A 17,748-nucleotide genomic window follows, 5' to 3' on the forward strand; every position below is an offset into this window, starting at 1 on the left:
GTCTAAAACCCTAAAGATACACTTTTGAACCAGAAATTTTATATTTGGAAATTTGCTCTAGAGGAGTAATGAGAGGGTGAGCAAACAATGTGTGTATGCATTGTTCAGCAGTAAAAACCTGGGCACAACTTACAAATGTCTGAAACAACAAACAAAACAAAACAAAACAAAACAAAACATTATTTAAACTATGAATCCGTAGCAAACAGAGACTGAAGCTGTGGTCTTGAGGCAGCACTTGTAATGGCTTGGTCCAGAAAGACTTCTAATGAAGGGACATTACTTTCTAGATCTAGGAATATAAAATCTTAGAGAATAAAAGGTTTTCCACCTCCCCCAAAAGACCATAAGTGAGACCTTCACTAGTGAATGAAGGGGAGAGCCTGCTTCTTCTGAGGAACAAGTGAACTACCCCAGACGGCACTGCATTCCCTTTCACCGTTAACACAGAAGTACTCTGGGCAGAGGGTGCAATGGACATCAGGGAGATGGTGTTGGATGAACTCTTTAAGATCTATGGGCATTACCTCCTTAGACAGATGGCTCTAGCCTGTGCTAGGTAAAATGGACTTCTTCCTTCAGCTGTTGGTGGTAAATCTCCTAGATTTTTTTTTTTTTTTTGTGATGCAACAAAAGTTACTATTTTTTAAAAAATTTCATTTAAGTTCAGTTTCCTAGATTTATTAATGGTGGTGTTTTCTGTTGCATCTTGTGGATTTTTGTTTTATTTTGTTCTGTTTTTTAGAGGAAAGCCTGACCTGTCTGCCAAGTTTATCTCTTACTCTGGCCTTTATCTTGGATTCATTCTTTCTTTCTTTCTTTCTTTCTTTCTTTCTTTCTTTCTTTCTTTCTTTCTTTCTTTCTTTCTTTCTTTCTTCTCTTCTCTCTCTCTCTTCTCTTTCTTTCTTTCTTTCTTTCTTTCTTTCTTTCTTTCTTCTTTCTTTCCTTCCTCCCTCCTTCCTTCCTTCCTTCCTTCCTTCCTTCCTTCCTTCCTTCCATTTCTTTCTTTTCTTTCTTTTTTTTTTTTGATGATTGCTTCCTATAAAACTATAAAAGCTGTAACCTCATGTCAGCTTTCTGATGTTTAACAACCTCATCAACCTCATGAGACTGAGCGAGTTCACCTGTTTTTTCTAAGGATTTCTTAGTCCTAACTGAGTACTCTTTGGGTTTATTGGACTCCTTGGTGCCTAACTACAGAAATAGAAGCACTAAGGTTACCTTTTGCTGGACCTTCTTGTTCCTTTTTTTTTTTTTTAAAGATTTTATTTATTTATTCATGAGAGACACAGAGAGGCAGAAACATAGGTAGAAGGAGAAGCAGGTTACCCGTGGGGAACCTGATGTGGGACTCGATCCCTGGATTCCGGGATCACGTCCTGAGCCAGAGGCTGAACCACTGAGCCACCCTGGTGTCCCTTTTTGTTCTGATAGAACTTGTGATGTGTTCTCTTAAAAAAACAAAACAAACACACACACACACACACACAAAACAAACAAACAAAAACACGCTTTTATTACAAAAAATAAAGAACACACAGAAAATCTAAACAAATGTACAGCTGACCACATTTTTCTTACGTGAACATTTGTGTAACCAACGTCAAGTCACTACCAGGACCCTCAGAGTTTCCTTCTATAGCTTTCCCCATTATACCTTCTCCCCTAGAGTTGACTTTTACCCTGATTTTTATGGTAATCATTTCTTTGCTTTTCTTTACAGTTTTGCCACATAAATATGTATTCCTACACACTTGAGTTTTTGCCTGTTTTGTGCACTTCATAGAATAGATTAGAGCAAATGAACAGCATTATACAAGTATGCTTCCTGTCACTGTGGCTTTTTTTAGCTGATGTGTTTGTGATGTTTGTCCATCCTGATACATGTAGCTGTGATGTATTTTCACTTTTGTTGCTTCCATCTTCCATATTCTTTTGGTTTGAAGATTGCCCCCTGGGATTTTAACTCCCCTGTTGAGTTACAACTCAAAAAAGACTTAGAGGTAGAAGTTGTGGGTAGTCCATCCACCATAACTGCTAAAATCAGAGGTGGCTGGAGAAGATGTATTGTGGGGTGCAGTGATTGCTGACTGCATATCTCTCCATCAATTGATATTCTCTACTTTAAACTTTAGCTAATGAGTTGGGTATATAGTGGTATATTACTGTGCTTTTCCTTTGCATTTCCCTAATTACTAATAAGATTAGATTAAATCGCCTGTTTATGTTTATAGGCCATTTGGATTTTGTGTTTTTGTGAAGATACTGTTCAGTCCCATTCTCCTTGGTTTTGCTATTGGATTGACTATTTTTATTGATTTGTAGAAGTTCTTTATAAACTTTTTGGTGACTTTCAGTGAAAATTTTTAATTTTGATATAGTCATATATGTCAATCTATTCCTTTATGACTATTGTTTTTTGTATCTTGTTTAAGAAATTCTTCCCTAACTTATGTCATAGAGGTATTCTTGTGTGTTATTTTTCAGACTCTTCATCTGTTTTAACCTTCATATTTATGTCCATAACCCACCCAGAATTACTGTTTGTGCATTGTGTCGGGTGGAGGTCAGGCTTTTTTCCCAGTATGAGTGCTTTGTTGAATTGGCACCATGTGTTAAAAAGATATCCCTTTCATTGCTACTTTGCATATTTTTGTCATAAATCAAGTGTTTGCAAATATATGTATCTGTTTCTGGGCTCTTCAGCTGCATTTGTTTATTAGTCAATATTTATATCACTACTGTAGTTCCTAATTATCACAGCTTTAGAATTGGTTGTATAAAGTTATCCTACTTTGACCTACTTATTTACGAGTGTCTTGGCTGTTTCTGGCTTTGTGTAGATTTTAGAATTAAGTCATCCAAATCCACAAAGAGTCTTATTGGGGATTTGATTGATACTGTTTTAAATCTCTAGATTAGGTTGATGAAGAATTAACATTTTCAATAAGGAATCTTCAAGTCCATGATCTTTAATTCGTTTTATATTTCTCTATAGAGATTTAAACTGCTTTTGTTAGTATTATTCCTATACTTTATATTTTTATGTGCTATTATAAATGATTTCTCTTTTAAAAATTAACTATGATTTTTTGTATAAAAATAAAATTGATTTCTTATATTTATTTTATATTTAGTGGCCTATTGGTGCTACACACTTATATTCTTTTAAATTTTAACTTATATAATCATATCTGGCAGTAATGATAGTTGTGTTTCTACCTAATAAATCCTTACATCTTTTATTTATTTATATTACCTGACTGTACTGGCTAAGACCTCCTGTACAATATTCAAGTAGATGTGGTGGTAATGTGCATCTTTGTCTTACTTTTTTTTTTTTAACAAAGAAAAGTTAACATATAATGTTATATTAATTTCACACTGTACAACATAGTGACAATTCTATACATTATAGTATGCACACCACAAATATAGTTACCATATGTCACCTACATTGGTATTAAAAGGAAAGCTTTCAGCATTTTACAATTAAATATGATGTTTGCTAAAGATTTTGCAGATACTCTTCTTTTTCTTTTCTTTTGCAAGTTTTTATTTAAATTCCAGTTGGATAACATACAGTGTAATATTAGTTTCAGGTGTAGAATTTATTCATCACTTACATACAACATCCAGTGCTCACAAGTGCCCTACTTAATATTCATCACCCGTTTAACCCATCCCCTGCCCACCTCCCCTCCAGTAACCCTCAGTTCTCTACAGTTGAGAGTCTTTTTTCTGGTTTACCCCTCTCTTTTTATCCCCTATGTTCATTTGTTTTGTTTCTTAAATTCCACATATGAGAGAAATCATATGCTATTTGTCTTTCTCTGAATGACTTATTTTGCTTACTAATACCCTCTAGCTCCATCTATGTTGTTGCAAATGGCAAGATTTCATTCTTTTTTATGGCTGAGTAATATTACATTGTCTATATGCCACATCTTTATCCATTCATCAGTTGATGGGCATTTGGGATCTTTCCATAATTTGGTTATTGTTTTATACTGCTATAAACATTGAGGTACATGTATCCCTTTGAATCAGTAGTTTTGATCATTTGGGTAAATACCCAAGTAGTGTAATTGCTGGATCATAGGGTTCTATTTTTAAATTTCTGAGGAACCTCTGTACTGTTTTTCAGAGTGACTGTACCAGTTTACATTCCCACCAAGAGTGTAATTCTTTCTCTGCAGCAGATACTCTTAATGGGTTAAGGACCGTCTTTTTCCATTAAATTGTCTTTGTTCGTTTGTCAAAGATATGTTAACTGTATTTGTGTGGGTTTATGTGGACTTGATTCTCTTCCATTGATCCATTTGTCTATTCTTTTGCCAATACCATGCTGTCTTGATTTACTGTAGCTTGATGATAAATCTGAAAGTCAGATACTTTCACTTTTTAAATTTCGTTCTCTTTCAGTATTGTATTGGTTATTATGAGTCTTTAGTCTCCCCATATAAACTTTAGGTCACTTTGTTTATACTCAAAAAATAACTAGCTGGGTTAATTTTAATTGGGATTGCATTAAATCTATAGATTAAATTGGGAAGAATGGACATCTTTATGGTATTTAGTTTTCCTATCCTTGAACATGGAATATCTCTCCATTTATTTAGGTCATTTTTGATATTTTTTTTCATCAGAGTTTTGAAGTTTTTCTTCTCTAGATCTTGTATATATTTTGTTAGATTTATGCCTAAGTATTTTTGTTTGTTTGTTTTGGTTTTGGTTTTGCTAATGTAAATGATATGCGTTTTTAATTTCATATTCTGATTGTTGCTGGTATATAAGAACGCAACTGACTTGTAATCTTCTTTTCTATAAAAGAAGATTTCATTGCTTTAGTTTGCTTTAATCGCTTATTGCAGAAATTTTTTTTGTTGATTCTTTTGGATTTTTTACATAGATGACTATATCATTTGTGAACAGTTTTATTTTTGCTCAATCTGTATGTCTCCATTTCCTTTTTATTGATTAGACTGTCAATCTTGTCTGATAATAATTTGGCTTCGCCAGTTTTTTTTTTCATATCAAAAGTATATTTTTTCTATCCTTTGACTTTGAACTTTTCTTTATCCTTATGTTTTAGATATATGATTGAAACAACATATGTTTAGGTTTTATTTTTAAATCCAGCTTGACAGTATTTATCTCTTAATTGTATAATTTAATTTGTTTACGTTTAATGTAATTAGTAATGTACTGTATTTATTTAAACATAGATGTAATTGATTGTAAGATACATCATTATTAACATACCACTAAGAAGGAAAAATGGTGTCAGTTAAATTAATACTTTGTTAGATGAACCTCAATTTCAGAGTATTTTAAATATGTGAGGAATGTGTTTCAGAATTAATGAGATGCAGTATTTGGGTTTAAATCTAACATCCTGTGTGTTTTTTTGTCTCACTTCTATTATGTTCTTTTAAAAAAAATGTATTTATTGTGGGTTACTAGTGTGTTTTCAGTATTCATTATTTTGCCTCTATTAGGATGGAAGTTATATAATCTTTGATTTTTTGAGGGGAGAGTTACTCTAAAAATTATAACATGTCTCCTTAATTTATCATGTTTAATATTAAATCATATTCTTCCTTACGTAATTCAAGGACTTTAGAACAGTTTAACTTTATCTACTTCCTGACATATATATGGCTATGTGTTAGGAATGTATTATTATCGCTGCTTAACAAACATTGTTCATTCCTATTTGTTTAGATTTACTTACATAGTTATCACTTCCATTACTCTTTGGTTCTCTTGCACCTCTGATCTTCAAGTAGGTATTATTTTTTAATTATCTTGAAAAACCCTTTTTGAATTGCTTTTACTGTATGTCTGATAGTAATTTGTCTCTTAGCCCTTCCACCCACAATAAGGGCAACTTTATTTCTCTTTTATTCTGCTTTTTAAAAACATTTATTTATTTAAATTCAATTTAGTTAACATGTAGTATATTATTAGTTTCAGGGATAGAATTTAGTGATTCATCAGTTGCATATACACCCAAGTGCTCATTATATCAAGTGTCCTCCTGAATGCCCATCACCCAGTTATCCCATCCCTTTTACCACTTCTCTTTTAGTGACCCTCAGTTTGTTTTCTATACTTAGGAGTCTCTTATGGTTTGTCTCTCTCTCTGATTTCATCTTATTTTACTTTTTCCTCCCTTCCCCTATAATCCTCTGTTTTGTTTCTTAATTTCCATATATGATTGAAATCATAGAATTGTCTTTGATTAATTTCTTTTGCTTAGCATAATATCCTCTAGTTCCATCTGCATCGTTGCAAATGCAAGATTTCATTCTTTTTTATGGTTGAGTAATATTCCATTGTATATATACCACTCTTCTTTATCCATTCATCAGTTGATGGACATCTGAGCTCTTTCCATAGTTTGGCTATTGTGGACATTGCTGCTAATAAACATTGGGGTTCATGTGCCCCTTTGAATCACTATGTTTGTATCCTTTGGATAAATACCCAGTAGTACAATTGCTGGACTATAGGGTAGCTCTATTTTTCACTTTTTGAGGAACCTCCATACTGTTTTCTAGAGTGGCCGCACCAGTTTACATTCCCACCAGCAGTGTAAGAGGGTTCCTCTATCACACTATCCTTGCCAACGTCTGTTGTTCCCTGTTTTGTTAATTTTATCCATTCTGACTGGTGTGAGGTGGTATCTCATTGTGGTTTTGATTTTCTAGTTCCCTGATGCTGAGTGAGGTTGAGCATTATTTCATGTGTCTCTTGGCCATTTGTATGTCTTCTTTGGAGAAATATCTGTTCATGTCTTCTGCCCATTTCTTGATTGGATTATTTGTTTTTTGGGTGTTGAATTTGATAAGTTCATTATAGATTTTGGATACCAGCCCTTTATCTGATGAGACATTTGCAAGTATCTTCTCCCATTCTGAAGGTTGCCTTTTAGTTTTGTTGACTGTTTCCTTTGCTGTGCAGAGCTTTTTATCTTGAAGCCTGAATAGTTCATTTTTGCTTTTGTTTCTCTTGCCTGTGGTGATGTGTGTAGTAAGAAGTTGCTGTGGCTGAGGTCAAAGAATTTCCCCTAGGATTTTGATGGTTTCCTGTCTCACATTAAGATCTTTAATCCACTTTGAATTTATTTGTTTGGATTGTGTAAGAAAGTAGTCCAGTTTCATTCTTCTGCATGCTGCTTCAGGTTTCCCAACACTGTTTTTTGAAGACACTGTCCTTTTTCCATTGGTTGTTCTTTCCTGCTTTGTTGAAGTTTAGCTGATCATAGATGTGAGGGTCCATTTCTGGGTTCTGTATTCTGTTCCATGATTAATGTGTTTGTTGTGCCAATACCTTACTGCCTTGAATATTATAGCTTTGTAATACTGCTTAATGTCCAGAATTGTGATGCCTCCAGTTTTGGTTTTCTTTTTCAACATTACTTTGGTTACTCAGGGTTTTTTTCTGGTTCTATACAAATTTTAGAATTGTTTGTTCCAGCTCTGGAAAAATGCTGATGGTATTTTGATAAGGACTGTGTTGAATATGTGGATTGCTTTCAGTAGTATAGACATTTTTATAAAGATTTTTATTTATTTATTCATGAGAGACAGAGACACAGGCAGAGGGGTTTGAGGCTCGATCCCAGGATCACGACCTGAGCTGAATGCAGATGCTCAATCACTGAGCCACCTATCCAGATGCCCCCATAGTATAGACATTTTAACAGCATTTGTTCTCCCAATCCATGAATATGGAATGTTTTTCCATTTCTTTGTGTCTTCCTCAATTTCTTTCATAAGTGTTCTTCAGTTTTTGGAACACAGATCTTTTATTTTGGTTAGGTTTATTCCTAGGTATCTTATGGAGTAAATAAGATCAATTCATTGATTTCACTTTCTGTTGCTTCATTATTGGTGGATAGAACTATAAGAGACTTCCTGTGTAGGCTATGTATCCTGCAACTTTGCTAATTTCCTGTATCAGTTGTAGCAATTTTTTGGTGGAATCATTCAGGTTTTCTACATAGAATACGGTGTCATATGCTAAGAGTGAAAGTTTGACTTCTTGATGATTTGGATGCCTTTCGTTCTTTTTGTTGTCTGAGTGCTGAGGCTAGGACTTCCAGTACTATGTTGAACAGTGGTGGTGAGAATGGACATCCCTATGTTGTTCTTGACCTTAGGATAAATGCTCTCAGTTTTTCTCCAAAGAGGATGATATTAGCTGTGTGTCTTTCGTATTTGGCCTTTATGCTATTGAGGTATGTTTCCTCTATCCCTACTTTGTTGAGGGTTTTTATCAAGAAGGATGCAGTATTTTGTCAAATGCTCTTTCTGCATCAATTGAGAGGATCATATAATACTTGTCCTTTCTTTATTAATGTGGCATATCACATTGATTTGTGGATATTGAACCACCTTTGCAGCCCAGGAATAAATCACACTTGATCATGGTGAATAATTCTTTTGATATACTGTCAGATCCTATTAGCTCGTATCTTGGTGAGAATTTTTACATCCCTGTTCATTAGGGATATTGGTCTGTTATTTTCCTTTTCTGTGTGGTCTTTGTCTGATTTTTGGGATCAAGGTAATGCTGGCCTCATAGGATGAGTTTGGAAGTTTTCCTTCCATCTTTTTTGGAACAGTTTCAGAAGAATAGGTATTAATTCTTCTTTAAATGTTTGGTAGAATTCCCCTGGGAAGCCATCTGGCCCTGGACTTTTGTTTATTGGGAGATTTTTATTTACTGATTTAATTTCTTTGCTTGTTATGGGTCTGTTCAGGTTTTCTATTTCTTGTTTCAGTTTTGGTAGTTGATATGTTTCTAGAAATTTATCCATTTCTTCCAGGTTGCCTGTTTTGTTGGCATGTAATTGCTGATAATATTCTCTTATAATTGCTGTGGTGTTGATTGTGATCTCTCTCTTCATTCATGATATTATTTATTTGGGTCCTTTCTCTTTTCTTTTCTTTTTTTTTTTTAAAGATTTTATTTATTTATTCATGAGAGACAGAGAGAGAGAGAGAGGCAGAGAGAGAGAGAGAGAGAGGCAGAGAGAGAGAGAGAGAGAGAGAGCAGAGACACAGGCAGAGGGAGAAGCAGGCTCCATGCAGGGAGCCTGACGTGGGACTGGATCCCGGGTCTCCAGGATCAGGCCCTGGACTGCAGGTGGCAGTAAACCGCTGCACCACCGGGGCTGCCCCTCCTTTCTCTTTTCTTTTTGATAAATCTGGTTAGGGGTTTATCCATTTCGTTAATTTTTTCAAAGAACCAACTCCTAGTTTCATTGATCTCTTCTGTGGTTTTTTGATTTATATATCATTGATTCTGCTGTCATCTTTATTATTTCCCTTGTCCTGTTTGTTTTAGGCTTTATTTGCTGTTCTTTTTTCAGCTCCTTTAGGTGTAAGGTTAGATTGTGTATTTGAGACTTTTCTTTCTTCCCGAGGAAGCCCTGCATTACTATATACTTCCCTCATATCTTTGCTGCATCTCAAAAATTTTGAACTGTTGTATTTTCATAATCATTTGCTTCCATGCATTTTATAAATTCTTCTTTAATTTTCTGGTTGACTCATTCGTTTTTTAGTAGAATGTTCTTTAACCTCCATGTATTTGTGTAGTTCTTCCAAATTTTTCTTGTGGTTGACTTCAGGTTTCATAGCTTAGTGATCTGAAAATATGCATGGTATGATCTCAATCCTTTTGTACCTGTTGAGGCCTGATTTATGACCCAGTATGTGATCTGTTCTTGAAAATGTTCCATGTGCACTCAAAAAGATTGTGGTTTTAGGATGAAGCGCTCTGAAAAAATCTGTTAGGTTCATCTGGTTCAGTGAGTTATTTAAAGCCCTTGTTTCCAATTGTTGATCTTCTGGTTAGATGATCTGTCCATTGCTGTGAGTGGGATATTAAAGTCTCCCATTGATAATGTATTATTATCAATGGGATTCATAAGTTTGTTATTAATTGATTTATATATTTGGCTGCTCCCAATTTGGGGGCATAGATATTTACAGTTGTTAGATCTTCTTGTTGGATAACCCCTTTATTATGGTATAGTAACCTTCTTCATCTCTTATTACAGTCTTTGGCTTAAAATCTAGTTCATCTGATATAATTATGGCTATTCCAGCATTCTTTGATGTCATTAGCATGATAAGTGGTTCCCCACCCCCTCACTTCCAATCTGGAGGTGTCTTTGGATCTAGAATGAGTCTCTTGTAAGCAGCTTATTGATAGGTCTTTTTTTTGTTTTGTTTTGTTTTGTTTTTAATCCATTCTGAAACTCTTCAGAGTTTAGTTCATTTGTATTTAGAGCAATTATTGAAAGATAAGAACTTAGTGACATTGTATTGTCACTGAAATGTCACTGTTCCAGTAGTGGAACAGTGTTCCTGTTCCTTTCTGTTCTTTGTTACTTTTGGTCTTTCTCCACTCAGAGAGTCCCTTTTAATATTTCTTGCAGGTCTGGTTTAGTGTACATGAATTCCTTTAGCTTTTGTTTGTCTTGGAAACTCTTTATCTCCTTCCATTCTGAATGACAGCCTTACTAGGTAGAGTATTCTTGGCTGCATATTTTTTCCCATTTTTCACGTTGAATATATTATTCCAGTCCTTCCTGGCCTGCCAGGTCTCTATGGACAGGTCTGCTGCAAGCTTTATGTTTCTACCCTTTTAGGTTAAGGACCTTTTCTCCTGAGCTGCTTTTAAAGTTTTTTTTTTTCTTTGTAATTTTCAAATTTCAGTATAATATGTTGAGGTATTGACCTATTTGTTGATTTTGAGGGGAGTTCTCTGTGCCTTTTTTATTTATTTTTTTATTTTATTTTTATTTTATTTTTTTTATTTATGATAGTCACACACACAGAGAGAGAGAGAGGCAGAGACACAGGCAGAGGGAAAAGCAGGCTCCATGCACCAGGAGCCTGACGTGGGATTCGATCCCGGGTCTCCAGGATCGCGCCCTGGGCCAAAGGCAGGCGCCAAACCGCTGCGCCACCCAGGGATCCCTCTCTGTGCCTTTTGGACTTGAATACCTGGTTTCCTTCCCCAGATTAGTGAAATTCTCGAGTATAATTTGTTCAAATAAACCTTTTGCTCTCTTTCCTTGCTCTTCTATGGGACTCCTATAAATGGATATTATTTCACTTTATGGAATTGCTGAGTTCCCTAAGTCTGCCTTTGTGATCTAATAGTTTTCTTTCCCTCTTTTTTTTCAGCCTTAGTATTTTCCATAATTTCTTATCTTTTATATCACTGGTTTGCTCTTCTGATTCATTCATTCTTGTTTTCATGGACTCCAATTGGGACTGCATCTGGTTAAGGCATTTTTAATTTTGGCCTGACTAGATTTTAGTTCTTTTATCTCTATAATAAGGGATTCTCTAGTGTCTTGTATGCTTTTTTCAAACCCAGCTAGTTTCTTTATAATTGTTGTTTTAAGTTCTAGTCCAGATATCTTACTTATATCTGTATTGATTAAATCCCTGGCTGTGCATACTATCTTCTGTTCTTTCTTTTGGGGTAAATTTCTGCATCTCATAATTTTGTCCAGAGAAGAAAAGAAGAAAGAAAAAGAAAATAAGCCCCCCCAAAAAACAACAACAGTAACAACAACAATAATAACAACTTCAGTAAGTGTTACTAGTGTATGCTGTGTACATAGTACTATTACATTTTGGCTGTTCTTTCCCACTGGTCCATCCTCTACAGTTTCTCCTTGCTTGTAATGGGGAGTGTTTGGATCTTTAACTAGATATGCTTTGATTTGTTTAAGATAAACTTGGAGGGGTCCCTGGGTGGCGCAGCGGTTTGGCGCCTGCCTTTGGCCCAGGGCGCGATCCTGGAGACCCGGGATCGAATCCCACATCGGGCTCCTGGTGCATGGAGCCTGCTTCTCCCTCTGCCTGTGTCTCTGCCTCCCTCTCTCTCTCTCTCTCTCTCTCTCTCTCTCTCTCTGTGACTATCATAAATAAAAAAAAAAAAAGATAAACCTGGAAAAGAAAAGAAAGGAAAAAAGGAAAAGCATGATCCAAGACAAGAGGAAGGAAAAGAAACAAAAATTCAGAGAAAGAAAAAACACTATAAGTCTGATTCTAAAGAATAAGATAGAAAGAAGTTAAATGAGGAAAAAGAAAGAAAAAGGAAAGAAAAAAGCCTGATTTAAAAAATAAGAGAAGGAAAGCAAACCAGCAAACGAACAAATAATTATGTCTGATACTAAAAAAAGATTAAGAGAAAAAAAGGGAAAAATATAAAATGAAAGATAAAAACAAGAATAAATAGAAAAAGAAAAAAATTTGAAAATTTAAGGGAAAAATAAAAAGCAAGCTTGTTCCTGTTTCCACCAGAATCTTAGACATTTTGAAGCACTCTTTAATCAGGAAACTTGGTACATGTGGGGTACCTGTGTTGGTCTTCTGAGGGAGAGGCCTGCTGGGCTGGCTCACAAGCTGACTTGTTCTTGTAAAGATGCCTCTGCCAAGCACAGTGGGGCCAGGATTTAGTGGAGGGGACTCCAGCCTCCACTGGAGGTGCTGGATTTCTCTCTGAAGTCCAACTGGGATGGTGGGCAGGAGGAGGGAGGAGTGGTGGAGGGGGAAGAATATCATATCACCTCCCCCTCTTGGCCCAGGGATGGGGACCGTGGCCACCGTTGTTCAGGAGACCATCTCAGAAAAGTGAACAATCTCCTGTGTCCTGGGTTTTCTTTAGTTCCCTGCCTTTAACCCTCACTGACAGCACCCCTGGCGCCACAGATCCTCCTGTGTTTTATCTCTGATGGGTGGCTTGGACTCAAAACTCCAAGTTTTAAAGGGCCTGGAGAGGTGTGGACTCAGTCCCTGTCCCCACCGCCTGGCCTCATGGTTCGCCCACAATGTCCTGCCCTGCCCCAGAAAAGCAGCTGCAGAGTGCTTGCATGGAGGGTAGATTCACTGTGATGCACAGTGAAAAGCTGCAACCAGGTTATCTGCCATCTGCAAGAGACTCAGTCCCCTGCTCTGTTCTGGTCGAGAAAAGCAGTTACACAGAGGCTTAAATCTAGTGTGGCAGACAGCAGAAAGCTGCTGCAAGGTTATCTGCCCTCTGCACACACAGCTAGTGAGTGGTGCTAGCTGACCTTGTCCTTGGAGAGGCAAAATATGCTCTCCCACATGTCCTCCGGGAAGGACCGCAATCTCTTCCAGTGCAACGCAGGGGATCTCTCCACTGTGGTTTTTTGTATGACCCCTACCGGCTGGGTTCCCTCCTGCTCTCTCCCTTGCCCTGACTTTGCTCCCCTCAACGGGTTCCCTCCCTTCCCCAGCCCCATGGCTTTCTGCTTCCCCAATTCACAGCTCAGAACCTCATGTTTGCCATGTTCTCTCCCTCCAACTGTGCAGATTGTTTCCTTAATCCTCAGATTGTATTCCTAGTTGTTCAGAATAGTTGGATATTGATCTAGTTGTGTTCAGGGATGCGGCAAGCTCAGAGCCCCTTACTACTCCACTATCTTAACTCCTCCCTCCTCTTTTCAATCTCGAGGACATTTTTGTTGAATATAGAATTCTAGATTATCAGTTCTTTTCTCTCAGCATATTGGTATTATTCCATTTTCTTTTTGGGTCCATGTTCCTGCTGATGTCAGCTATCACTAAAATGTTATTCTATTGAAGTGGATTTATCTACTTATTCTTCACTATTTTCATAGTTTTTAATTTCTTAGATTTTTTTTAAGGCTGTTGTGTGTGTGAGTATGTGTGTATGTTTATTGAAGTTGTGGAAAGAAAACAGCATGCACACACACTGATATACTCATTTAAGGTGTTGTTTTTTGAGTTTTAAAGTTTGAGATTTGATATTCTTCATAAATTGTGTTAAATTCTCAGCCATTATGTTTTCAGATGCTGCTTCTTTACATATTGTTTCTGTGCACAGTGTTTCTGCATATTTGCTATTCTTCTTCTGTGATTCTAGGTAACTATCTAAGACCTCACAACATCCAGCCTCCTACCTTTTCTTATATATTTTCTATAATTTTGTGTTTATTTCTGGGTAATTTCTTCTTATATCTTCTAGTTCACAGACTCTGTCTTTATATGTATTTAGTCTGTTGTTAAACCTATCTATTGAATTCTTAATTTTGCTTATGTTTCATTTCCCGAATTTCTATCTGGTTCTTTTTTTCATACCTGCTATATGACTATGGTGGATTTTAGTTCCCTGCTAAAATTTTCAAGCTTGTTGTTTTATCTCTCTGACCATAGTAAGCAGGATTTTTTTGGTTATTATTTGATAATTCTAGTGTCTAGTGGTTTTATTGGATTGTATCTTTTTTTAAATCATAGTTTATTTATTTTTGAGTGGCTTTTGGTATTTTGGGTCTTCATCTTATATTTTGGCAATATGTTGGTCAATGTATTTGAACAATTTTTGGTAAGAATAACTTGAGAAGAAGGATTATGTTATTTTTGGTGGTTTTAAATCTTTTTTCAAGGATAGATTTCCTACCTTTTACTTCATATGCTAAATATTAATTGAATATTCATTATAAATTAGGCCCTTTTTTAGATGCAGGTGGTAGAGACATTTGATTTTTTTCCCCAGATAACTTAATCATTTGGAGGCCGTTCTGGTTAAAAAGTGGATAATCTAGCTTTGTAATATGATTTTTGTTAGTATTAGGTATTTGGTGGGGGCTGGTAGTATTTTTCTCACATACCCCTCATAGATTCCTGAAAGTGTGAGGTGCTCCTCCTCGGAGGTATGTTTCTGGAGAAATGGCTTTCTTAACCATGCCTCACAATGCCAGCTGGTTCAGAAAGCCTTTATAATCAAGGCACTCTATTTTTAAAAATATATATAATTAATTTATTTAGAGAGAGTGTGCAACAGTGCCAGTGAACAGGGGGACAGACAGAGGGATAGAAAGGGAGAATCTCAGGCAGGTTCTGTACTGAGCATGGTGACTGATGCAGGGCTCAATCTCACAAAACCAAGAATTGGATGCTCAACTGACAAGCCACCCAGGTGCCCCAGGGCACTCTTTTAAAATATTCTAATTAATTACCACCATTTAGAGCTCTCTGTTAGGACATCCTACTCCTTGGCTGTGGGGATTAGGGTGGTAACAGTAGAATTGCGTTCTGATTATTTCCATTTTTTTAAAGATTTTATTCATTTATTCATGAGAGACACACACACACACACAGAGGCAGAGACACAGGGAGAGGGAGAAGCAGGCTCCATGCAGGGAGCCCAATGTGGGACTCCATCCAGGGACTCCAGCATCATGCCCTGGGCCAAAGGCGGTGCCAAACCGCTGAGCCACCCAGGCTGCCCCTGTTCTGATTATTTCCAGACTACTCAGATAAGGAATGTTTTAAATGACAGTTGCTTTTTTTTTTTTTTTGGTCATATTCTAGCAGACTATTTTCATCACTGTCAGTCATATCTATTCCCTTTTGATGCAGTTTTGGAAAACTTACTTAGGTGTGGGAAAAGAGATGAGGAGATGTTTAAATTAATATCCTAGCACCCAGAGGTGATATGTAAAGCATAAGAATATGCTGTTCAAGTCCATTAGGAGAAAGATCATCCTTATTACTGTAGGTGTCATCCAGGGATGACTAGGGGGAAAATATCTACATTGTACTCCCCAGAGTCTTACTGAAGAGCAATATGGGGATGTTTGTTACTATTGCCATCAGGTAAAAAGCACCAGAAATGCTTATGATTTTGTTAGTCCTTTTCAGTACTATAGTCCCATTGTGGTGAAACAGATTTTTTTATGGATTGCTTTAGGATCAAACATTTTAGATATTGTATCTATGAGAAAATGTATCCCAATTACTAACTAGGAAACTTAAAAAAAATAACTTGTTTAGAAGTGGTAGACTTTTTGTAGATTAGAATTAAGGACTCAAGTATAGAAATATACATGTGTCTGCACAATTTCTGTGGCTATTGGCTGAATAATGTATTCTTACAGAAACATTATTGCATGTGTACTACATGGCAGCCAAGATGCTTACCCTATTTAGATCAACAATAGAAAATAAAAAGCAGTAGCAAACCTCTGTTTAAATTGAAGTCTTTTACCCTCCCCAATAAGTAAATAAATAAAAAAAATTGAAATCTCCTTTGTTTATCAGATAATTACTAGATACTCTGACTCTGACATTTTCTCCCAACAGGTACAAAAGGATTGAGATCATACCATGCATATTTTCAGACCACAAAGCTACGAAACCTGAAGTCAGCCACAATGTCTGTTAGACTCAAACTTCCATTATCTCTCCTAGACCCACAGTCTTCTCCATGCCAGTTAATTGTAATTCCTTCTTGTAGCTCAGGACAAAAACTATTGGAGGAGTCTTCCTTGACTTTTCTTTTTTTTTATTCACATTCTTCATCTTAAGGGCTGTTCCTTTAAAGCATGTAAATAATCCAAACACTTTTACTGTTTCAACTGCTGTCAGTTCATCATCATCATTTGAGTGGATTTCCCCTGTATGTTCTCCCTGCTTAAAATAGCAACCATGGTGATCCTATTAAAGCGCAAGTCAAATCATGTTACTCTGGCTCATCACTTTCCATTGTATCATCTCCTCACATTCCTCATTTCACTCAGTTAAAAGTCAGAGTCTTACAATGGCCTATTCTCACCTTTCTGACTGTATCTCTCATTACTCATTCCTTCACTGACTCACTCCACTCCAACCCCACTAGCTTCCTGATTGTTCCCTGCACATGCCAGCCAGGCTTTTACCTTAGGGCTTTCACACTTGCTTTTCCTTCCCAGTGTGATGTTCTTTTCCCAGGTATCCAGTTCTGATTTGATTGTCACAGTGTTTGAAGTGCCTGTCCTGACTGTTACTGCTTCCTCCCCCCACCTGGGTCATCAGCTTCACCTTCTTACTTTTTTCCCCCATGGCACTCATCATCTTCTGTATACTTTTAGTGAGTTTACTTACTATGTGTATAGTTTGTCTCATTCACTAGAAGGCCATCTTTACAGGGATGAGGATTTTTGTCTGTTTTGTTCACTATTTTATCCCTTCCTTGCACAAAAGAAGAGTACCTTGCGCCATAATAATGTTCAACAAATACTTGAATGAAAGGCATTGTACAAAAGTACTCCTCACAATATCATTAATAGAGAGTAGTGAGAAAAGAATACAGAAAAGAAGCCTTTTTATAATTGTCAGTAGGCTTGTGGTAGATCTTTTCTTTCTGTGTGAGTCAAAATATTGCCTTTGCTCATTTTTGTTTTTTGTTTTGATATGGACAATTGACCTTTCTTTGTCTGCTGGTCAATCTGTTAAAATCCTTCAAAACCCCACATTCAAAGACTTTTTTTTTTTTTTTTTTTTTTTTTGTCAGATAGTAGTCAATGGTACTAAAAAGTCTAGGCAGACTGCTTTCCATTCCCAAGAGCCAAGAGTCAAGACTATTTACTTCTCTGGAGAGTTTGGACCAGTTAGCAAAGAAGGTTGTAATATGTAAATCCAGAACACAAAGTCTCATAGGAAGGATCTGTTTCTTAGATTCCTTGGGTGTACAAAAGACCCAACATAGACAAGGATGCCTCCTCAATAACTAAAATGCAACACAGTTTTCATTTCCGCTGCTACTCTTGGCACCAGCTGATGCAGGTTCAAGCTGATGAAAGAGATTCTTTCAAGGCACCAAATACCCATGATAAAATTTTAATGGGACTTGGATTTCTCAAAGATCCTTGGTGTGTATATGTGGATGTATTTCTCTATGGTC

At 36.4% G+C, this 17,748-nt stretch overlaps 1 protein-coding gene across 1 annotated transcript in view; it reads left to right on the plus strand.

Moving 5' to 3' along the window:
- Positions 1–17,748, plus strand: part of ADAM9 (ADAM metallopeptidase domain 9) — a 138,373-nt gene that overhangs the window by 50,967 nt on the left and 69,658 nt on the right. The gene's annotated exons all lie outside the window — the stretch shown is intronic.

This window comes from Nyctereutes procyonoides, unplaced genomic scaffold (assembly GCF_905146905.1).
Source record: "Nyctereutes procyonoides isolate TBG_1078 unplaced genomic scaffold, NYPRO_anot_genome, whole genome shotgun sequence".
In the NCBI taxonomy this organism is placed as follows: domain Eukaryota; kingdom Metazoa; phylum Chordata; class Mammalia; order Carnivora; family Canidae; genus Nyctereutes; species Nyctereutes procyonoides.